At 40.0% G+C, this 25,272-nt stretch overlaps 1 protein-coding gene across 8 annotated transcripts in view; it reads left to right on the forward strand.

Moving 5' to 3' along the window:
* ADAM28 (ADAM metallopeptidase domain 28) overlaps positions 1–25,272 on the forward strand; it is a 790,284-nt gene that overhangs the window by 391,687 nt on the left and 373,325 nt on the right. For 7 of the 8 annotated variants that reach the window (XM_062212787.1, XM_062212784.1, XM_062212785.1 and 4 more), the window contains 3 exons: positions 4,302–4,363; positions 13,468–13,734; positions 22,774–22,868. The gene's annotated coding sequence lies outside the window, so the exon portion shown is untranslated. The remainder of the gene's footprint in view (positions 1–4,301; positions 4,364–13,467; positions 13,735–22,773; positions 22,869–25,272) is intronic. The other variant, XM_062212788.1, reaches the window with a different exon arrangement.

Raw genomic sequence — 25,272 nt, forward strand, 5'->3', positions numbered from 1 at the left:
AGATTCCTGATAATGTACCATGGAGGCAAAAGATGATGGCTCAAGTATTTGAGTCCCTGATTCCCATATGGAAGATTCAGATGGAGTTCTTGGTTCTTGGCTTCAGCCTAGTCCAGCTCCAGTTGTTGTCAGCATTTGAAGAATGAGCCAGTGAATGGAAGACCTGCCTGTGTGTCACTCCGTCTTTCAAATAAATCAATATTTAAAATAAATAAAATTTAGAATCAGCTGTAAAGTTTGAAAAATTGTTGAGGTTTCATTGAAAATTATGAAATCTATAGGGAGATATGCATTAAATATTAAATTAATAATAATTTTTAAAAGATTTATTTATTTATTTGAAAGGCAGGGTTACAGAGAGACAGAGGCAAAAAGAGAGAGAGAGAAAGAGAGAGAGAGAGAGAGAGAGAGAGAGAGAGATCTTCTATCCACTGGTTCACCCTCTAAATGGCGGCAACATCCACAACTGGGCTGATCTGAAGCCAGAAGCTAGGAGCTTTTTCCAGGTTTCCCACGTGGGTGCAGGGGCCAAGGACTTGGGCCATCTTCTGCTGTTTACCCAGGCCATGGCAGAGAACTGGATCAGAAGTGGAGCAGCTGGGACTCGAACTGGCACCCGTTTTGGATTCCTGTCCTGAAGGCTGAGGCTTTACCACTATGCCACAGTGCCGGCTTCTAAATAATTATTGATGAACCATGGTAATATTGCTTTTTTTTTTTTTTTGACAGGCAGAGTGGACAGTGAGAGAGACAGAGAGAAAGGTCTTCCTTTGCCGTTGGTTCACCCTCCAATGGCCGCCGCGGCCAGTGCGCTGCGGCCGGCACACCTTGCTGATCCGAAGGCAGGAGCCAGGTGTTTAGCCTGGTTTCCCATGGGGTGCAGGACCCAAGCACTTGGGCCATCCTCCACTGCACTCCCTGGCCACAGCAGAGAGCTGGGCTGGAAGAGGGGCAACCGGGACAGAATCCGGTGCCCCGACTGGGACTAGAACCCGGTGTGCCGGCACCGCAAGGCGGAGGATTAGCCTGTTGAGCCACGGCGCCGGCCTAATACTGCTTTCTTAAAAGTTAGTTTTCCTCACATTAATAGAGTGATTTCAGCTTGTTTTATGTCAAACAAGCATTCTTTTTCATTCTGTTTACTTATAATCTGTGTTTTTATAATTAAAGTGATAATTTTTAAGATTATATTCATTTTCCTATTTGAAATTTAAATTAGATATTTTAATATATCTAATTATGAAACATATACTGAATATTTTAATTGGGATGTGGAGGACATTTCTTCAAATGCAATATTAATATGATTATGTTTATGTTTAACATCTTACTATTTCTTCCATCTGTTCTTTGTAACATTTTCCTGTTTTCCCTTCCTATTTATTTACTTATTTATTTATTTTTGACAGGCAGAGTTAGACAGAGAGAAAGGTCTTCCTTGCTTTGATTCACCCCCCAAATGGCCGCTATGACCGGCGCTGCACTGATCCAAAGCCAGGAGCCAGGTGCTTCCTCCTAATCTCCCATGTGGGTGCAGGGCCCAAGCAACTGGGCCATCCTCCACTCCACTCCTGGGCCACAGCAGAGAGCTGGACTAGAAGAGGAGCAACCGGGACAGAATCCAGCGCCGTAACTGGAACTAGAACCTGGGGTGCCGGCGGCGCAGGTGGAGGATTAGCCAAGTGAGCCACGGCGCCGGTCTATTTCTTTCTTTTTGTCTTTAGACTTACACAAAGTTTAAATTAAGGTTTACTATATAACTTGGGGTCATTTTTTTGCTAACCATTTGGATAGGCACACTCTCATGGACACCAAGTATGCTGAAAGCCCCCAAAGTTCTTGCCTGAGAATGTGGAACATATTTCAATGGAGAGTGAATATAATGGAGCAAGGGATTATATGTGGGAAAGTCTAATGACTAAAACAGATACAAAGTACAAAATGAAATGAAGGAGATCAGCATTGTTTATGATGGTTAGGAAAAGTTTCCTTAAAGGGATGAAGCTCACAAGGAGACCTGTTGAAAAAAAGGTGGTATTAACTGAACACATATGAACAAGATGGTGATTCTGGGACACAGTAGAATTGGTCAAGTGAAAATGATTTTCACCAGCAGCAAAGTGTAAGCTGCAAACAGTAGAACATAAATTTTGGGATATTGGCACAATAATTTTGTAAAATGAAGCACAGTATTTCTTCCAAGATGCTATCTCATTGTTTAATTTTACTTTTATAGCTTTGTATGGTAATGCTATTTCATCTTACTCTTTTAGATAACTTACTTTTTTACACAGATTTGCAAAAGCGTCATTACTTTATAATGTGTCTAATAACTGTGTTGGTTAATGAATTATGGAAGTGGGGATGGCAGAGCTGGGAGGCAAAGAATTTAATAAGGGATGCAGTAAGTAATAATGAATCTAGTAGTGACTATCACTTTAGGTCTTAAGAAAACTTTGCTTGAAAAGGAAGATCAAATATTTCCAAGTTTCATTCCCTCTTAGTTTGTCCCCTCCACTGCATCTTAGATTTGCCTTTCTTTTAAATACATCTCTACTTTATCTCTCATTTCACAACCTGTGCTACCTCTTAAGCTGTAATTAGCATTTCAGTGACACATGCAGTGACCTCACTCCCTTGTGGTTTCGTGCAAAGGGGGTGTGGGGGTGTCTATCACCTCTTTGATGGGATTGTCTGAGTGGCTCTTCCTTCACTTTTTCATGTTATTTCTCATGGGGCCCATTTATCAAAAGGATAATTCTCGTTGATGTGTGGAGATCGTGTTTCAGTCAACATGTAAACAAGCTTGCCATATGATTGCCAGTGGCATTTTAATTCACTCTCTTTTTCCCACATCCCAAGCAGTAAACAGCCAGTGCTGTTCCCAACCCTACTTCCGTATCCATTGCTGCTATCACTGTTGGCTATTTTGCTCAGCATTATCTCTATGCTGTTTTAAGTTCTACCAGAATCTTGCATTATTTTCCTAATTCTATACAAGTATGCTGATTGTCACACAGATTATGTAATTTGGCCAAGGTTAGTGCCTTATAAAGTTAGGAATTAAGCCTAACTGTACAGCTAAAGTTCTTTCAACCGTCACAACCAGCCCACTAAGTTTACATTGGCTTACACTGGATATCTACAGTGCCTGCACACACTGTAAACCTATTGTCCATATAAGAACATTTTTTGTCAATGTTTTTACTTTTATTTACTTTCCTGTTCTCTTAATTTCTTTTTTAGTCCCATGACCTATTTATGGTATAGAGCCACTGCAGTCACACCGTGTCAATTTTATTGCAGAGATGTTCAGTACTATTTAACACCACTTTCAATGTGAAGTCATCTTATGGTAATGAAAATTGGCAGTTCAGTAGCTTAATGTACTTAGAAGTGGTGGATAACTGCAAATCTGGTGTGGGTCTTTTCTTGGAGGCTGGAGTGTGTGACAATTCATGACAGCACTGCGCACTTACTTACTGTGAAGATAACCATATTAAATATTTCCTCATCAAAAAATCTCCAATAATGTCTACTCTCAGGTTATGCTATATTATGTTTCTTATAAAAATTACAGAAAACCTGCTGCAATTGCTGGCTTTAATTATTCCATATTTTCCTCAGTCTAGTTCCTATTCCATACTTCAAATCAAATTCATTTTCTGTGACTCCGAAACTCTTGGATTTTCATTTCTCTTCATCTTGTTGGAATTTTTATCCTTCCTCCCTCAAATGAGTAGACATTGTTGGTTGTCCCTTTTATTCCTTGAGATAGGGTTGCAAGCTTGTCTTTATTTCTCAACAAGTGAGTGAATCTTGACCAAGTTTAGCCAATCACAGATAATTCCATTACCTTTGATAGTGAACAGTTTAATCATAGACATTAATGCAATTTTGGCAGAGAAAGGGGGAGAGGTCTATTAAATGTCTTTTGGAAAACTTCTTCTTACTGATAAATACTCCTGCTGGAGGAAATATTTCTTTTTGCTTCTATAACTCAAAATTTTTTTGCAACTCCTACGATGTATGAGACTGCAGTAGCTTTCTTGAGATGATGTAAAACAATCCTAAGTCGATGAAAACAGATTGACAATGGAATGTGAAATACAGGAAAAAAACCTGCATCCCTTGTAAGGATTTTTAGCTGCTGAAACAATATATTCCAGATATGAACAGTAATGCTTATGTTAGATAATAATACTACCAGGTATTTAATTTATTGATGTTTATAAGATATCAAACTTTGAAAAGTGGTTAATTATTATTATTGCTTTTTTCATTTTTGTTTTTCACAACAGCACCTGTCAGATATTGAGAAACCAATGAGTGACTGAAGAGGAGTCTCATGGAGTTGAAAGAGGTGAGAAAATATTTTTTTTTTTTTGACAGGCAGAGTGGACAGTGAGAGACTGAGACAGAGAGAAAGGTCTTCCTTTTGCCGTTGGTTCACCCTCCAATGGCCGCCGCGGTAGCGCGCTGCGGCCGGCGCACCGCGCTGATCCGATGGCAGGAGCCGGGTGTTTATCCTGGTCTCCCATGGGGTGCAGGGCCCAAGGGCTTGGGCCATCCTCCACTGCACTCCCTGGCCACAGCAGAGAGCTGGCCTGGAAGAGGAGCAACCGGGACAGGATCGGTGCCCCGACCGGGACTAGAACCCGGTGTGCCGGCGCCGCTAGGTGGAGGATTAGCCTATTGAGCCGTGGCGCCGGCCAATATTTTATAAATTGTTAGGATGCAGATATCAACAACTGTTTTTTCTCAATGCTGTTTTTAATTAATGCATCACTATTTGATTGATCTAATTATTCTAGCCTTTAGAAATCTCTAGTAAGGAAACATAGTGATAAAATTTTTTGCAGAGTTCAAAGTCTTCCATGAAGTTCTTTAGACTATTGTCCTCATCGATTCAGCCAAATTTGCTTTTTCAGAAGACTTTATTGCAAGGAGTGGATTGAAGTACTGATTTATATGGACATTTGTGACAGAATTCCGTATTCAGACTTAGGTTACCTTGAAAAAGATAAACGAGGATGACATATATAAGACTCACTGACTCACAGAAAGTAATAAACTGATTTGCTAACTCCTGTAATCATGTCAGTACATGAAAAATGTGAAATAAATCACAATAGCTAAATAAATGATTAAAATCACTAGCAGATGTACTTTATTCTTCTGGCCTCTAGTACTGTTTTCAAGGCCTAACCAACATTAGTTGATATCCTCCACTGCTTTTTGGAACTATATCTATTTTGGTTCTCATTCTTCCAAATGCTTGAATTTGCAGACAAATTAGAAAATACTCTATTAAAATGCAAGAGCATCTCAATATGAGTTAGAAGACCTGGATTCTGGACTCAGGGCCAAGACTGACTAACTATGTAACTATACCATGTTAGGCAAATTTACTTAATCCATTTTCTCAAAGATTTAATCAAAGCCAAATTGAATTCAGTTTTGAAAAAAGCCACATAATCCATGCTGTCTATTGGTAAAGAGACAATAAATTGACTATAAATTAAAACTTGTCTTACTTACCATATTATATAAACCTAACACTATTTATTCACCATACACCATGAAGGCCCTTGCCCTTCAACTAATAATACACAAGGTTAGATGGTCAAGATGGGTCTAGACCTCTGGGAGTGAGTAGCTCTTTGTCCCTCATGGACATATGGCATTGTACTTGTTATGCCTAAACTTCGAACAGCTGTGTTTATTGGCCTTGTTGCATATCAACTTGTTATGGATACTCATGCCAGAAACTGTTGAAATGGGTCTGTGATACTGAATAAGTGCACAAATATAATTAATGAATCTGCTAATGACAGTGAACCATAAAACTGCTTATTTGCTCCATGCCATTTCTTGGCTAAATGCTGACTTTGAAGATGGCTTCAGACTCAAGTTTCTGCCTTGCCTCCCCAGAGCTGATTTATATTTTGTTGTCAAGTGATAGTTTTATGAATTTAATTATGTTTTCTAGAGAAATAAGTCTGCATTGACACACTTGAAAAATTTTATGTCACACCTGTATTCTGGATCTCTTGCATAAAAATCAAACCTGCATGTGCTTTTTTTTATTTATTGACAATGCTTTCATTGGTCCTCTTTTGACAACTCATATATGAAGTATTTACTGTCAAGGATGTACAACAGTATTTTGTTTTTAACGATAATACAAACCTGTTTAATTATCAAAAAATGAGAGACTTAGAAAACCAAGGAGGGCCGGCGCCGCAGCTCAGTAGGCTAATCCTCCACCTTGTGGCGCCGGCACACCGGGTTCTAGTCCCGGTCGGGGCACCGATCCTGTCCCGGTTGCCCCTCTTCCAGGCCAGCTCTCTGCTGTGGCCAGGGAGTGCAGTGGAGGATGGCCCAAGCCCTTGGGCCCTGCACCCCATGGGAGACCAGGATAAGCACCCGGCTCCTGCCATCGGATCAGCGCGGTGCGCCGGCCGCAGTGCGCCTACCGCGGCAGCCATTGGAGGGTGAACCAACGGCAAAAGGAAGACCTTTCTCTCTGTCTCAGTCTCTCACTGTCCACTCTGCCTGTCAAAAAAAAAAAAAAAAAAAAAGAAAAAAAAGAAAAAGAAAACCAAGGAGGAGAGAACAGGATGAAGAAGAGAGAAAGGACAGATAAAATATAACAACAAAGGAAATTCGTCTTGCAGGAAAATATTGAGAATAATTTACTTTATAAAAGCAGAAAATTGTGTCCTACAGTTTTTTTTTTTTTTTTAATTGTGGTCTTGCTGTTAGGTTTGTGAGGTCAGATAAGTTCACTTGCTGAATTCAAGAATTCAAGGTCAAAGAAATGCTAAAATGTTCAACAAATTTTCAAGAGTCAGAATACAGGGCTTTTTTCTTTTTAGTTACACAACTGCTTCTGAGACTCTTCTTTTTTTCAGATTTTATTTATTTATTTGAGAGGAAGAGTTACAGAGAGAAAAAGAGAGAGAGAGAGAGAGAGGGAGAGAGAGATTGTCCATCTGCTGATTACTCTCAAAATGGTGGCCAAGGCTGGAGCTGGGCTGATCTGAAGTCAGGAGCCAGGAGCTTCTTCCATGTCTCCCATGTAGGTACAGGCGCCTAAGCACTTGGGTCATATTCTACCACTTTCCCAGGCCATACCAGAGAGCTGGATCAGAAGAGGAGCAGCTGGGACATGAACCGTTGTCCATATGGGATGCCAGCACCGCAGGCCAAAGCTTTGCCTACTATGCCACAACAGCACCGTTCTGAGACTCTGTTCTTGGACATTCACCAACCACCTACGATTGCAGCAAAGATAAAGTGAGGTAGTACCTGCTGAGAGAAGATACTGTTTTCTTAATGTTGTTGAAGCCAATTATTGCTTGGAAGTTATAATGGACAGAGCTTCATTGAAAGGATGTTATTGCGGCCTGCGCTGTTGCCTAGTGGACTAAGCCTCTGTCTGCAGTGCTGAAATTCCATATAGGAGCTGGTTCATGTCCTGGCTGCTCCTCTTCTTATCCAGCTCTCTGATGTGGCCTGGGAAAACATTGGAAGATGGCCCAAGTGTTTGGGTCTCTATACTCACGTGGGATACCCGGAAGAAGATCCTGGTTCCTGACTTTATGTTGGCAGAATTCCAGCTGTTAAGGCCATCTGGGGAGTGAACAAGCAGATGGAAGACTCTCTCTCTCTTCCTTTGACTCTCTGTCACTCTACCTCTCAAATAAATAAATAAATAAAATCTTTATAACAAATGTTGTCAGAGGTGTCTCCATTAAAGCCCAGAATGCTAGAGTAGGGGTGTGGATCTAGGTAATTCTAGCCTATCCTACTACTATTGTAAACCAGAAAATTGAGGACTTTTCAAGATCACCTAAAAAATTAGGGTCAGAGTTACTAAGTCACTAGGGAGAGAAAACACAAGGACATGGGTGTGTGGATTCTGGAGCTGTATTTTGAACTAAAACATGATTCTGTTACCCACTGGTCTGATGTCCTTTGACAAGTCACCTAAATTCCCTGGAACTCATATTTCAGGCAAATAAAATGGAGGTATTACCTACCCTATGGTTTGCTTTACTTGCCCCATAAGGTACTTGTATGTGATAATGTATGTAAAGTTTAAAAATCTATGTGTAATAAATAAATGTGCACTTGGGCAATACCTAGAAAATTCTCAGTGAATGTCAACTACTATGAGTTATTATTGCAGCAGCTGGAATTTCACATGTAATCAAATACTGATGACAGCAGATGACACTAGGATATCAAGAGCATGTGATGTTCTGTGAGAAGCTTATAATACATCCAACAGTCAAGGATTAATGCCTGAATAGTAAGGCAACAATGGAAGGCAGTAACATAAGTGGATTATTCGTAAGAACTTCTCTTTGAGGTGAGGCAAGTAGGGCAATTTGGAACAGTGCAGTTGTAGAAAGGCAAGTGGCCTCCAAGGATTTTTCTTTCAAAGGCTGAGATCTCTAGCAAAATGTCCTGCAAGCAGCAGGTGATTAGCATGAGCACTGGAGACAGCGTACCACAAAAAATCCAAATGAACATGAAAACATCACAGGAAAAAGACCTGGAGTGAGCTGTCTGCTGGATAAAAGGCAGCTTTTGATGGCGCTCGTCAAATGAGAACATTTTTATTCTCACTGCTTTTCTTTCTCTTTTCCTTTGACCTTAAAGGAAGGAGTCAGAAGAAGCAGCTGGTCTGAGAGGGTTAAAAATGAGAAAGAAAAAGAAACTTAACCACAATCTCTTATCCTGAAGACAAAAGCTCCATCTTGAATAAGACTCAGCCTGGGAAAAGTGTGAGGATGTCCTGTTTTTGATCGAAGCATATAATTAGGCTGGATAATTTTAATTAAGAATTAGAATGTGACTTCAACTCATGATATATTTGTTATTACTATAAAGTATTAGAGATGTCACAGGTGGGGGAAAGGAAGAGCTAACTAAGTTTTCATCCGATGGCAAAGGAACATGACTCACTGGTAACTACCACTGAAGGAAGAGCAAGAGATAAAAATGAAGTTGCTTTGGGGCTGGTGCTATGATGCAGTAGGTTAATCCTCCACCTGTGGCGCCAGCATCCCATATGGGTGCTGGTTCTAGTCCTGGTTGCTCCTCTTCCAGTCCAGTTCTCTTCTATGGCCTGGGGAAACAGTGGAAGATGGCCCAAGTCCTTGGGCCCCTGCACCTACGTGGGAGACCAGGAAGAAGCTCCTGGCTCCTGGCTTTGGATCGGTGTAGCTCCGGCTGTCGCAGCAGATGGAAGACCTCTCTCTGTCTCTCTGTCTGTCTGTAACTCTAACTCTCAAATAAAATAAATAAAATCTTTTTAAAAAATGAAGTTGCTTCGTGATCATGTTCTTACATCCTCTGTCATCAAGGCATATTTTAACCTTTAGGCCCAAGTTTGCCATCAGCTGCTAAATTATTCCAGATGGTTTTGTCACCTGATACTCTCATAGTCAAAAAGCCTATTATTCTGTTAATTCATTTTTAGAATAAGGCAAGGAAATCATCTATACCTACCTAAATATAGAGATACATATTGATATACCTGTCTGGTACAATTCTCTGTACCCTTCTGAACTCACTTCTCCAGTGGTCTTTTAAAATATATGCATGCATCAATCCTGAATTTTGGGTAAAAGAAATAGTCCAGAGGATCTCTTAGTAAGTGAAACAATATAACAACAAGACAGAAGTTTCTAGTAGTTGGGAGAGAAATGAACTAGAGTGTCAGCTTTGGAGTGATGGAATAAGGATCTCAGTGAACTTCCTCTTTCTCAAAAACAACACAAATATGAGTAAAGTAACTAAAAAGCAGACACTTCAGAAACCTGATAATAACCAGAGCGACAGCATTGACTGAAAATTATATGTGTAAGGGAAATTACCAAAAACAGTGAAACAGGACCTGGGACATTTTAACTGGGGGCTATTGGTTTTCCCCTTCCAGGCCAGAACAGCAGTGTGGTACATAAATATCAATACTATTACAGATAATGGGAGGATCTGATCACCTGTGGAGTTTTGTTAAAAGCATAATTCCCTGGAACACAGTTAATATTTTGCCTGTACTTGAAATATCCTGAGAAATTGCTATGCTTAGAAAGTGATGGCTATTTGTTGGACTTAGAAGTGTGTGTGTGTGTGTGTGTGTTTGTTTAGGGGGAAGCCCGCCCCCAGGATATTGCTAAAACAATAGCAAATTGCTGGCAACTTCTCTACTGCCTGAGGCTGTGATTTCGGTTGGGCAAACAAGATCCAGCTGTGTAACTTAAAAGGAAATCCTCAAGAAGTGGACAACCATAGGAACTTTAAAACGCTCAGACATATTCCTGTGGGTCTAAAAAGCTGCACATGTACAGATCTGAACAAATGGCAGGAAAAACCTGGGTAAGGAGAATGTATCAATCATTCACTGCTGGCTGACTTTGAACAAGTAAGAAACAAAAGCTAAGGATTCCTTGTAAATTGCTTGAAGAACCATCTTCTTACCCTGGAACCCTTTGCACAGGTGAAAGATTTAAAGACAATTCACTGAAGGAAATCTGACTAATCCTTTTCTGGCTTATACCAAGCCAGGTGTGACTTCTATGAAGTCAGGTTTAAAAACAGAAACAAAAATTGAACAAAATTCTAGCAGAGAACTCAGAGGTCACATACATTTGGGATCATAGAATCTAGGAAATTGGCTAAACAGCAACAAAATTTAGGGATGGATAGAGGACTGATATCACAGATGCTACATGATATTCAAGAAGTTCAACTTTTATTAAAAAAATTGTCTTTTATAATAAGTCTCTGAGGAAGCTGAGACATTAGATTTACTATTTACTACTGAATGTCACTATTAGAAGAGAAAAACTGACAATGTAATAGAAGCTATGAGCCTATAAATAAAAGTAGTAGACTTGAAGAAACGTCAATAGAAATCATGCAGTCTTAAGAATGGAAAGAAGAAAGAGAAAGGAGAGATGGTCAGTGTCAGAGAGTTGTGAATAGCATAGACATCTACGTAATGAAAATATCATAACAGAAGGAGAAGGGAAGAAAACATTGAATAAATAATGACCAAAACATTCTCAATTGATGAAAAATATTAATAAGCACATTCAAAAATTTCAATATAGTCCAAGTACAACAACCTCAAAGATATTCATATATAAACCTTTCATAGTTGAGTTAAAGAAAGAAAGAAAATTTTAAAAATATCGAAAGTAGCAAGGGAAAAATGATGTATCTTGTATTAGACATTCTTAATGAGATTAACTCCTGAGTTCTCATTGGGAAAAGTAGAGGCTAGAAGACAAGTAGGGGTAACATTTTAAATGTGTGGAAAGAAAAAAAGATTCTCAACCAAGAATCCCACATCAGATGTTATTCTTCAAAAGCAAAAAAGAAATTTCTGGAAAAATGAAAAAAAGAAGTAGCTACTCGCAGATCTACCTTACATGAGATACTGAAGTATCTCCTAGAGGCTAGAAATGAATGTACAAGAAATCAAATTGTTATGAAGAAATACACTAAAGGTAAATGATGGCTTGATGAAAGGTAGCATAAATATACATTTATCTGTAACTGTCCTCTTTTAAAAGTTAAGCACATAAAATGGCAATTATAAAAGTGTTTATTGTAACCCCAGGAACATATAAAAATGTGATGTGTGGGATCAATAATAGCACAAAAGAAAGGGAAGAGAATGGAGCTATAACAGAATAAGTTTTTCTATAACATTAAAATTGGAATTAATTTTTCTACATTATATAAGATGTTAATAGTGATTCTTAGAGCAACTGCTAAAAATAATATTTAAAAATATGTAGCAAATGAATTGAAGGGAATTAAAGTGCTGAAAAAATCAAACACAAAAGAAGACAAATTGAGGAACAGAGGACAAAGAAAGACATAAAAATAACAAAATCATAAAGAAATTCTACATTGTCAGTGACTATATCAAATGTAGATACATTAGACATATCAATCAAAGGGCAGAAAGACTGGCAAATTGAGTTTTTTTTCCTTTAAAGATTTATTTATTTATTTGAAAGCCAGACTTACACAGAGAGAAAAGAGGCAAAGAGAGAAAGAAAGAGAGAGAGAGAGAGAGAGAGGTCTTCCATCTGATGGTTCACTCTGCAATTTGCTACAACGGCGGGAGCCAGGAGCCAGGAGCTTCTTCCGGGTCTCCCACGCGAGTGCAGGGGCCCAAGGACTTGGGCCATCTTCTACTGCTTTCCCAGGCCATAGCAGAGAGCTGGATCAGAAGTGGAGCAGCCGGGTCTCAAACCTGTGCCCCAATGGGATGCTGGCGCTTCAGGCCAGGGCGTTAACCCTCTGCGCCATAGCACCGGCCCCCAGAATGGGTTTAATAAAACAAATGGTACAACCAACTGTATGCTTTCTGTAAGCACTGTACTTAAGGTTCAAAGAAACAAATATATTGAATAAAGAAATGAAGACTAAAATTTTCAGACATAGAAAAAAATGGAAAATTGCATACCATGCAAACAATACTACCTACCCAAAGGAAAACAGTATAAAATAGTTATACTGATATCAATCAGATAGGCATTTTAATGGATGCTAGTGTGTCTGTGACCCTCAGGTGACCAAATTGGACTTTTTCTGCATTGCAATGTTATGCTTGATTTATGAGCTTCCTCTCCTACATGGTATCATTATGGCAAGCAAGTCAAGACGATTCTCAGTTTGCGGGAGAGTCTTGAAAATGAGAGTCGGTGACTATGTACCAGTCAGGACATTGGTCTTGCTATGAGTCGACGACACGTTGGCAGGGACTATTGTCAGGGAGCTCTCTCTCCATACAGTCATCCAGGGACCCAGAACTATCACAGAATTCACCATTTTTTTGCTGTTTCACCTGGGAGCCTACTTTATCACCACAGCAGGAGAAAAGAATGCATGCATCTCCCTTCTGTCCTTCACTTCAGTCTGAGTCTTTTGTTTACCAGATTCTGCTTTCAGCAAAGGGTCAGTTGACTCCTCCTATTTTGTGTGGAACACACTTACCTTCTCCTAAAGTATTTGATGAAATTCAATATTTTTCATCATAAAAATGCTCAAAAGGTAGGAGCACAAGGGAACTTCTCAACTTGATAAGGGGCACTTATGAAAAGTACACAGCTAGATCATTCTTACTGCCAAATGTCTTCTCAGATCAGATGCAATGCAAGGAGGCCGCTTTTGCCTTGTCTGGTAAATAGTGTACTAGAAGTTAAAGAGATGGCAATTAATCAAGAAAAAGAAATAAAAGGCATCCAGTTGAAAAGGAAAAAGTACAATTATGTCTTTTTGCAGATAATTTCATATATAATTTTGTGTGTAGAATATTATCAGGAATCCGTTATTGGAGTTAATTAAGAAGTTCATCAATGTAGCAGAATATAAGTTCAATAAATGAAAATCAATTTATAAACATTCTAAACTTTTTTTTTTATTTGACAGGCAGAATTAGAGAGAGACAGAGAGAAAGGTCTTCCATCCGATGGTTCACCCCCTAAATAACCGCTACGGCCAGCGAGCTGTGCTGATCCGAAGCCAGGAGCCAAGTGCTTCCTTCCTGGTCTCCCATGTGGGTGCAGGGCCCAAGGACTTGAACCATCCTCCACTGCCTTTGTGGGCCACAGCAGAGAGCTGGACTGGAAGAGGAGCAACCGACTAGAACCCAGCACCCATATGAGATGCTGGCGCTGCATGCGGAGGATTAACCAAGTGAGCCATGGCGCCAGCCCATGTAAACTTTTAGACTGCTGATACCATGAAGAAACTGAATTGATAATCCACACAATGGTAGAAAATGCATATAAATCCCATATTTCATAAGGAATTTGTAATCCACATATATAAATTACCCAGTTAAAAAGTGGCAAAGGGTTTGTATAAGCATTTTCCAAAGAAGTACAAATTCCTGTGAAAAATGGCACTAAATGCAATTATTAGGGAAATATAAATGAAATTACAGTGTGATACCATTTCTCACCCAAGAAAACTGGTAAAATGCAAAAGACAGAAAATAACATGTTGGTAGAATGTGGCAAAATTGCAATCATCATGCAACTGCTGGTGGGAATGTAAGATGCTGAAGCCACTTTGGAGAACAGTTTGGCAGTTTCATATGATCCAGCAATTCCACTGCAGGTTTATACCCAAGAGAAATTAAAGTATATGTCCACATGTCCATAAAGACTTGTACATTGATGTGCCTGCTCATAGCAGATTTATTCATAATTATCAAGAAGCAAACAAAACTCAAACTCCATCAGCTGCTGAGTAGGTAAACACAATTGGTGTGTATATAAAAGAGATTTTCAGTCTTAAAAAAGAAAGTTCTGATATGTGTTACAGTATGGATGAAACTTGAGAGAATTTTGCTCAGTGAAAGAAGCCAGCCACAAATGGTCACATATTATGCAAAGTTACAGTGAAGTGCTTATCATAGGCAAATACGTAGAGACAGCAAGTAGGCTTATAGCTGTCTGGGGCTGGAGTGAAGCAGGGGGAGCAGGGTTAGAGGTCACCCGTTCATGCATCTGAGGTTCCTTTTGGATTATTGAAATGTTCTAAAATTAGAATGTCATGATTTGTACAGCTCTGTTAATATAGTAAATACTATTGAACTGTACAGATTTTTAAAAAGTATTTGAGAGGCAGAGTTAGAGAGAGAGGGAGCGAGAGAGAGAGAGAGATTGTCCATCTGCTGGTTTACTCTCAAAATGGCCTCAGAGGCTGGAGCTGAGCTGATCTGAAGCCAGGAGCCAGGAGCTTCTTCCAGGTCTCCCATGTAGGTGCAGGGGCCCAAGCACTTGGGTCATCTTCTACCACTTTCCCAGGCCGTAGCAGAGAGCTGGATCAGAAAAGGAGTAGCCGGGACTAGAACTGGCACCCATATGGGATGCCAACAGTGTAGGCAGAGGCCTAGCCCACAACGCCACAGTGCTAGCCCCTTGAACTGTACAGTTTAAGCAGATGAAATTTATAGCATGTGAAATATATCTCAATAAAGCTGTAAAAATAACCTTAAATCCCAATTCTAACACACAACTCTTTTCATGCACATACTGAACCTTTGCAAAATCAAGACACTTGTCCAATGTCATGCATGTAGGATGTAACAGATTAAGGACAGAAGCTAAATGTGTCTATTACTGGAATTTGGGTTCTTAACCTCACTTAGAACTCCACTGGGCAAAAGGATCTTACCTTATTAGGACAAATATCTTATCCAAAATTCCAAAACCTGAGTGGTTTACAAAAATCATTACTACCTGTTTCACAGCAAGCTATTATATAAAGAGAAATTGATAAAATCATAAATCAAGTAAAGACTATAGATAGTCATTTCCCCCACCTATATTATATAGATTCTGTACTCCACCTTCTTTTTCACATAAACAGTGCAGTGAGGGTTTAATCCAAAGATTAAAAAAACAAATTAAATATCTATGTAGTAAAGATTTTGAAACTAAACTGATGGTTGGGAGAGGGTGTATGTGTGTGGGGTAAGACATGTTTGTTTACATCTATTTTTTACCTGCATACATTCAGCAAAGTCAGAGTGTTTTATACATGCAGAAATGTCACTGTTTCTTCTGTGTATTGTCACAGCCACACTTACTTGCTGACTGCCATTTCATCCTTACCACCTCAGACTGCTCTTCATACTGCACATAATAGTCAAACTCCTATTGATGGCTCCTTGGTCACATTCGGGGCTTTGAAGACCAAGACAGAACCTTGGAAAATATTACTCAAGGATAGGGACACAGTGAAGGAGACAGAAAAGTAGCCCTCAGAGTCAAGAGCACTATTGTAGTTAGTTACAGGGACTTACTGTGCAGTCTGTCAGACCCAAACCTTTGTAGTATAACAGGAAGAGAAAAATAGCAGGAAAGTAGAGTTAATCTGGAAATTAACTGATGACTTTCAAGAAATTAGTTTTAGGGGTTGTCATTGTGGCTTAATGAGTAAAGCCTCCACCTGCAACACCAGCATCTCACATGGGTTCTTTGAGTCCTAGATGCTCCATTTCTGATCCAGTTCCCTGCTAATGGCCTGGGGAAGGCATCAGAAGATGGACAAAGTGTCTGGGCCCTTGCCACCCATTTAGGAGACTTGGATGAAGCTCCTGACTCCTGGCTTCAGTCTGGCCCAGCCAGAGGCATTCCAACCATCTGGGAGAATGAACCAGAACATGGAAAATCTCTTTCTCCTTCTCTCTGTAACTCTAACTTACAAGTAAAATAAACAAATCTTTAAAAAAAACAATAGTTTAGGCACAAGTGGTTCATTTGGGAGGCAATACCAGGAATCCCAGAAGGGCAGTGTGTGGAACAAAGAAAGGAAAGCACCAGTTAAGCGTGCTTTACCAGGTAATGACTTAGGCAACGGCAGCTGCGTGCCCTGGAGAACTCCCGCAAGTGGTGTTGACTAATAGCCCCTAAGTTATGCCAGCTGAGGGGAGTGGGAACTTAGAAACTCACCAGTCAGTGGCTGGTTGAGTGTTGTTCAAGACAGAGGGTAGGAAGGAAGATGTTCCTTGGCATTTCCTGCCTGCTATATGTGTGGCAGAAGATTTAGAAGCCAGAGGAAGGCCTTTGGCTAAAGAAACGTAGGTGTCAGCACTCAGGTCTTCGTGGGAGGAGAACAATGAAGCGTGCTGCAGCTCCTGGAAGGCGACATTTCGTGGTGAAGAGCTGTAAGAGGTGCCTTCCTGGCGGAGAAAATGGCAAGTGGAAAGGATAAGAGGTAGGATGTAACTATTGTGTTTGAGGCTGAAAAACAGGCCAGGGAGGCTAAGTATTTGGAGTTAGTAGAAAGTGATGTGCAGGGAACTAGGTTGGAAGGTCCAGAGAAGATGGAGCCTTAATGAAAATGGAAATAGGGTTTGGATTATGCTTCAAGAGTAAAGAGGACCAACTGAAGAATTTTAGGTAAGGGGGGGGGCAGCACGGTGGCACACTAGGTTAATCCTCCACCTGTGGCACCAGCATCCCATATGGGCACCAGGTTCTAGTCCCGGTTGCTCCTCTTCCAGTCTAGCTCTCTGCTGTGGCCCGGGAGGGCAGTGGAGGATGGCCCAAGTGCCTGGGCCTTGTACCCACATGGGAGACCAGGAAGAGGCACCTGGCTCCTGGCTTCAGATTGGCATAACTCTGGCCGTAGCGGCCATTTGGGGGTGAACCATCGGATGGAAGACCTTTCTCCATCTCTAACTGTTTATAACTCTGTCAAATAAATAAATAAAAAATATTTTAAAAAAAGAATTTTAGGCAAAGGAAGGAGATGATTTGATTTACATTTTTAAAAGACCCGTATGACTTCCATGTACTGGATGAATTAGAAAGGGGTGAGAGTAGACGAGGGTGGTAGCAATGAGCATGGACATCAATGAAAGGGTTTGATATTTTAATATATAAAATAGAACCCATGATTTGAAGATGTTTGGTTGGAGCAACCAGGCTCTTGGGAAAGACGTTTCCTGAGATAAGGAAGACTGGAGTAGGAAGAGTTTAAAATGGGAAAAATTCGGTTTTATGTGATGCTATGACATGTGCAGCTGAAGGTGTTAAACAGGCAGTTGGTAGACGGTAGTTTGGAGACATCTGAATTTGATAAATGTATTTAGGGACCACCCATGTGTATTTAACCATCAATATTATGGCGTTTGAGGGCAGGTGTTTGGTGAAGAGGATAAGTTGCTACTTGGAACAGCTGTATGCCATGTCTGAGTACTTGGTTGGAGTCTCAGTTTTTCCATTTCTGGTTCAGTTTCTTACTGGTGCATATCCCGAGAGATAACAGATGACGACTTAAGTACTTTGGTCCCACCGCTCATATTGAAGACCTGGAGGGACTTCCAGGTTTCTGGCTTTGGTTTGGGCAAGTCCAAGCTATTGTGAGCATTTGGGGAGTGATCTCTTTCTGCCATTCAAATAAGATGAAAAATAAAAAATACAGGGTTAGATTAACTTATTTAGGGAGGGAATTGAAACAGCAAAGGAGAGGGGCTGCATTGTGACAAAGCAGATTAAATACCCATTTGTGATACCAGCATCCCGTAACTGGCACTGGTTTGAGTCCTAACTACTTTGCTTCTCATCCAGCTTCCCGCTAATGCACCTGGGAAGGCAGCTGAAGATGGCCTAAATGCTTGGGCACCTGACACCCATTTGGTAGACCTGGATGGAGTTCTTGGCTCCTGGCTTTAGCCTGGCCTAGATTTGGCTGATGCAGGCATATGGGGAGTGAAGTAGCGAATGGACCATCTCTCTTCCTTTCCCTCTATCAATCTGCTTTTCAAATAAATAAATCTTAAAGAAGCAATAGAAAAGCAGATAGATTTGTGCATTAAAAAGCAAGGAATACAATCCTTTAATGGCCTGCTAGAGGAGGAACTGGCAAGGAAGACTGACAAAGATGAGCCTGTGAGGTAGAAAGAACAGAGGAGTGTGCTGTTGTAGACACTATTAATCACTGCATTCTGTAGGTAAGTGACGCCTCAAAAAGTCTTAGTAGGCTTAAGCAAAAATGAGAATTCATTGAACTGTGTAATTGAAAAATCAATATTATTGGCTTCAGGCATGGCTAGATTAAGTGCTCAAATGATATCATTTGTTATTATTTTTAGCTCTGTCTCCTTTATTTTTATGCTGAGTCTTTTCACATGGTCACACAATATTCTTGCTTATGAACTCAATTGTAAGAGAATCTGTTTCTTAATATTCATCCCTAAATTGATTGTGATCAGGGAATGTGAGAAACAGTGATTGAGAGCATGGAATTCAACTCATCTCCATCATTTATTAGCTGTGTGAACTTGGACTAGTTAATTATTCTCTGGTTCTAATCCATAATCATTGAAATATGGCTAACAGTACTTACCTCATAAAATCTTTATAACTATTAAGTGAATTAAAAGTGTTTAGAACAGTGCCTTGCCTATAGAAACATTCTGTGCTATTATTTATTGAATAGGCCTGGAGTAGGGGGATTATCTATATTTGAAATGATATGACCAAGAGAAGGAGAAAGGAACAAAATTAAGGTATGGTTACCAGAGGAGAAGGAACTCTGAGTGAAACAAATCCAATAGACATTCTCAGCAGAAACAGAATAATGTTCTAAGAAGCAAGCCATAGTGAAAGGGTGATGTACTGCTGAAGAAGCAGGTAAAACAACAAAACAGAAGTGCCCATTGGATTTGGAAACATGATGTCCATGGACAGCATAAGGCTGAAGGTGAGTGGGAGGCAAGGAAGCAGAGAAACCAATAGACCATGCCTCAAGATTTCCTATGGAGTAACAAGAGAAATTGAGCTGATAGCAGTAGGAAGTGTAAGCGCTGATGATTTTTTTTTTTTTTAATGAGTGATAGGCATGTTTATGTCCAATGGGAATGGCCTGACTGAGGTTAATGCAGGTTGCAGATAAAGGGAGAAAGAAGAGGCTAAGTCTTTGAGAAAGCAAGAGGTGATAAATTCCAGATCTTAGGTGCAAGAAAATTCATCAGAGAGGAAGCCATTTTTTTCCAAAGGAAGAATGGTGAAGGTGGGGACAATGGGCATGGATACTGTAGGTTTAGAATTTTGGTGAGAGGAATATACTCTTCCTTCATTGCCGCCTTCTTTTACAGTGGAGTGAAAAATGAGGTCATCCTTTGAGAATGAGTGTGTATTGGAGCAGGGAGAGAAAAGTTTTGATGCAGTCTCCTCAGGGCCATCGTGGGATAGAACACCTTCTCTGCTAGACTATGAGTTTATTGAGGTTTGGTTATCCACTGTGCTGGCATCTTGGTGTGTCAGGGAATCTCATTATGGAAGGCAAGTTACACATTTTCTGATCACATTCTTACAATTTCTAAATTTGTTTTTAATTATTCAAGCATTGTGGATATTTTAGATCACTGTCCCAGTTCTGAGGAATCAGACACTCGTCCTGCTATATGTCACCTGCAACAAGTACAGAGTTAGAAGCTTTTCTTTTGCTCTGCCCAATGCTCAGGGTCTCACTGTGCCCTATGGACTTGTTGCTGTTTGGATGCTGGAAGGTGGCTTTTTTTCTTCACTTGGTCAGAGTTGTTTCTGGACTCACTTGGCTCCTCAGTTCCATAGAAGGTTTTGTAGGTGGGAACTCCTCATCAGACTCTAGTGAGAAGGGCTGTGGTAAGTTTTTTCTCACAATAGCTGAGATGTGCAAGACCAGTGACTGCACTGCCCAGGTTCTGGGACAGTGCTGTCAAGTCCCTCAAGATGATCATTTGCATATAATACCTCCACATTTCTACATATAAGACATTGTCAGATTTGACCCTTTCTCATTAAACCTATCTTTTCTCCAATATTTTTTTCTCTGCTTTGCTTTGGAAGAATATTTTCTATTATTGGAATGAAATCCCTCACACTCTTAAATTTTATGTTTTCTCTTAGAAGCAGGCCCTTTAGGTCAGTAGTTTCTAAGAGCTTTATCATTTAGTAGGAAGTGTCTAAGCATGCATCTATAATGTGTGTATTTTTAATTAAATGTGTGTTCATATGAACATCCATTTGTATATGTGTACATTAATGTGTATGCATTTTACAATTAAATGTTCAGATGCACATACATTTTATATATGATGTGCCTATTTATGTATGTACTTATATATAGATGCTCCTCATCTTATAGGGGGATTATGTCCCAGTAACTCTATCATGAGTAGAAAATATCTTGAAAAAATGTTTTTAGTACACTTAAGCAATTAAACTTCTTTATTTAGTAACACAGTATGCTGTTAGGGTACCAGTTCATGAGATCTCATGACTGACTAGAAACTAGGGCCACTGCTATTACTGCCCGGATTGCAAGAGAGGCTCATATCACTTGTGTTAGCCTTAGGAAAGATGAAAGTTCAGAGTCCAAAGTACAGTTTCTAGTGAGTGTATATGGCTTTCACACTGTTGTAAGGTAAAAAAGAATTGTAAGTCAAACCATCAGAAGTTAGGAACCATCTATATTTACATAATTAATAAATTATATACACATGTTATAATTACATATAATATATACTGTACTAGTTTAGGTTCTTTAAAAATATGTTCAAAATATAAATTTATATGAAGTATTACAAAGATGAAATTTAAAAATTTGAAATTTTTTAAGCATATTTAATTTATTAGCAGTATTAGATGCCTAATTATTATCACTGAAATGTTTAATAATTAATAAAGTATATTTAGTAAGAGTAAAATGAATGAGTAATATTTTTTGTAATTAAATGGAGGGTTTAGAGCTCAGAAGATAGTCTAATTCTTTCTAACCTTAAATAGGCCCACACTAATACTGGGAAATGGTTAACTTGGCTTTGACCAGACTTCTCGTTGGAGCCATAATCAATGATGTCAGAAACTGTAGAGGATTTTGGAACAAAACAGAAGATTAACAAATTGGGCATGAGGGTTCTAAAAGCCTGTGATTTCATTTGACCTATGCCTTTATAATGCCACTGCTTCCGCATTGCCAACAGTTACTTGTTTCATGAAGTCAGGGATTTTCCTATGTTGCTAAAAAGCCTGAAGAGTGTGCTGAGGATTCTTGAGGCAAAATGTGTTGCTTTCCTACCCTTTTATGGAGGCTATACTTACAAAGATAAGGTGAGGTTGAAAAATACTTTTTAAGAAATGTGATTTATGAATGTGAAGCAGCACTGATGAACCTGGATTGGGAAGGGGTCAGTGGATTCCTGAATGGGCCTGGCTGGCTCTGTGGGATGCTGGCTAGATTCTGCCACTGGGGATGATCATTTTCCATGGTTTGCTGCTTTCTAGTGGTCTTCTCCCCCAAGTCCACTCCCACTTTCTGGTGTAAAAGTTACGCTGCAGTACCTGAGTACAGTGTTTCTAAGTCAGATCGCACCAGTGCTCGAGCACACACCATTTTTACACGTTCCCCAGAAGGTTCTTCAGTGTGATTGATGTCAAATGGCTGGCCTGGCTCTTTGGTGTTGGAATATTTCCAAAGCCACCTTGAAGATGCGTCATCCATGAATATTGTGGAAAAGATTTAATAAGGAGGCAAGACAGACAGTGTGCTCAGTAGGCCTTGGGGTCTAGCCTAGCTCCGAGCAGAGGACTGTGTTATTTATTGTCCTCAGGAATCTAACCTTCTTGGATAACATAGGAAACCTCTTCTGGATTTCATCCAAGATCACAGTTAGATGGCACCTGAAGACCAGCCTCTCGACTTGGCCACAGAAATATGACTAGGTAGGAATTCTCTCCTCACATATCCCCAATTTGTTATTTCCCAGAAAATCTTTTTTTATTTATAGAGCGCATGTTTTTGTGTTATGAAACCAAAGAGAGAAATAAAGAGAGTACTCCTAATAATAAAAAAAAGAAATGTGATTTATGTATTTCTTGAAAACCAGAGAGAGAAAAAGTAAGAGATCATCCATAAGCTGGGTACACTGGTTCATTCCCCAAATTCCTGAAATGCTAGGCCTGGCCAAAGCCAGACACTGGAGACTCTGGATGCCCCATCTGGGTGGCAGAGACACAAATATTGGAGCCATCACCTGATGCCTGCCAGCATGTACATGAACAGGAAGCTGGAATAGAGAGCAGAGCCAGGACTCAAACCAAGGCATGCTGATATGGGTTATGGGCCTCCCAAGAAGCATTGTAACCATGGTGGCAAGTACCAGCCCTCCAATTTCTTTTGACAAGGGAGTAAAAAATGGAATAAAAATGATTGATGACTGCTTTTCTCTTTTAGATCATTAATCATGCTGGAATGAGTACTTCATGGACTGTGGAGCTGATTTTTCACCTACATCTTTCTGTCTCCATCTTTAAAGGGACACCATCAAGGTATGGTTATGAGCTAAGGAGTTTTTTGTTTTGTTTTGTTTTACCACAAATGTGATTTCTAAGTGAGTAGAGTCTCCTTCAAGCTTGTCAAAGGTAATGTATTTATTCTAATAATACTGTCATTGCTCCAAACAACTTTTGTAATTGCCCTTAGAATTCATCACAAGCTATCTAGTGAATGTTGGTACTAATATATTAAAAGTCAACCTTAATTTTTTAAAATCAGAATTGCTAAGCTTGATTGCATTTGTTATTCAGAGAATTCAGATTTGAATGAATATCCTCCTGAGGTTGGTCACAAGAACATATGACAAATTCTGAGAATAGTTCTAAGTGAGACAGCTGAGCATGGCTATTTGGATGTGAGACTATAGAATTAAGCAAAAGTGATTTGAGCTATTATTAGGACTAAATGGCTAATACATGTGAGAGCCCACACTGATTCTGGCAGTTATTAGATAGATACTAAATGCTTGCATAACAAAGGGTGACAGAATGAGGTCACATTTACTAATTCTCATTTCCTTCCATCCCCACTCTATTGTGAATCCTCAAAGACTTCTGTGTTTTTGTCCTTTTTTCTAAAAAATAAATTATGTATTAGAGAAGTAGAAAGGGAACAAGAGAGGGAGGGAGGGAAGGTGAGAGAGGGAGAGAGAGAGAGAGCATGCTCTTATCTGCTACAATGGCTGGGGGTGGGGTAGGATGAAGAGAGATGGGTCTTCAATCCAGATCTCCCATATGGGTGGCAGGAACTCAACTTGAACCATTACCTGCTTCCTTTCAGGGTGCACGTAAACAGAAAGTTTGAATTGGGAGCAGAATTGAGACTTGATATGGACACTCTGATGTATCATATGGTATCACAACTGCTGTCTTAATCTTTATGCCAAACAACCTAACTCTTCTTTTTCTCACTGCCCACTGGATACTAGAGTTGCTTAGCCAAGAGAATCCACAGCAGTTAATATTCCCCCAGATGGTCATACATGGGATGTCTAAAAGACTAGCTTTTCCTTGATCAGAGTGAAGACATTATTTGTTTTTTATTTGACAGGCAGAGTTAAACAGTGTGTGTGTGAGAGAGAAAGGTCTTCCTTCCGTTGGTTCACCCCCCAAATGGCCGCTATGGCCAGTGTGCTGCACCAATCCGAAGCCAGGAGCCAGGTGCTTCCTCCTTGGTCTCCCATGTGGGTGCAGAGGCCCAAGCACTTGGTCCATCCTCCACTGCCTTCCTGGGCCACAGCAGAGAGCTGGACTGGAAGAGGAGCAACCGGGACTAGAACCCTGCGCCCATATGGGATGCCAGTGCTGCAGGCGGAGGATTAACTAAGTGAGCCATGGCACCGGCCCAGAGTGAAGACATTCTTAATGGGGAGTTGCCTGAAATCATATCCTTCAAACTTTCTCAGAATTGTTTTTTTTTTTCTTATATTCCATTGTCAAGGCCTCAATATTTTTTAAGTGCATCATTTTATTGGTCATCCTAATCCCAAAGCTCTTCAGGAAACTTCCTTCCCAGGGCCATTCATCTTCATTCATTTGACATTTTTTAGGTGTTTGCTGTTTTCTCTGCTTAAAGGCCTTTTCTCTGTTTTTTTCCCATTCTTTTTTTTAAAGACTTATTTATTTACTTTTATTTTTAGTTTGAAAGGCATAGTGATAGGGGCTGGTGGTAGGAAACAGAGACACAGAGAAATGGAGAGAGAGAGAGAGAGAGAGAGAGAGAGAGAGATTTTCTTCTGCTGGTTTACTTACCGAATGTCCACAATAGTCAAAGCTAGGAGCCAGTAATGCCATTTGCTCTGTCCTACACCTATTCTGGTAATCTCTCAGCACCTCGTGTGTACTCTAATCCTTCTTTCTTGGTAGTTTCTTTGGTCTCTGTCCCCCCAATCTTTCTGTCAGAGTGTCCTTCTAGGGATGCTTGAGGGCTCAGCTTAAACATGCCCTCCTCAGGTGAGCTTTTGTGATTCCCAAGGCTAACTTAAGCCTTCCTGCTCCCATGCGCTAATGAACTCCGACCACACTAGTGTTTGCTCTGTAATCTGTACTATACTTTCTATTTTTCCCCTCTGAAGTTTAATTAGGCATAGTTTGAACATGACCTTGAGAAAATCATCTTGAGATTTTATTTTTCATTTAAAAAATTCAGATTCTTGAGCCCCACCTCCAGAACCATTGTCAGAAGGTCTTGGGAGTGGAGGAATTGCATTAGCATTTTCAGCTGGTTTCCCAGATGCTGCTTATGCCCTGCAAGTGATATCTGGTATGCCAGAGTCTGAAATACCTTGGTTCTTTTGCATCACTAGAGTCTATTACAGTTCCTTTAGGTGCTAATACACAAAATAATACACAAAATAAGATTTTTTGGTCATGGATCATATAGAAGATGAGATGAAGC

This window comes from Lepus europaeus, chromosome 16 (genome assembly GCF_033115175.1).
Source record: "Lepus europaeus isolate LE1 chromosome 16, mLepTim1.pri, whole genome shotgun sequence".
NCBI classification, from domain to species: domain Eukaryota; kingdom Metazoa; phylum Chordata; class Mammalia; order Lagomorpha; family Leporidae; genus Lepus; species Lepus europaeus.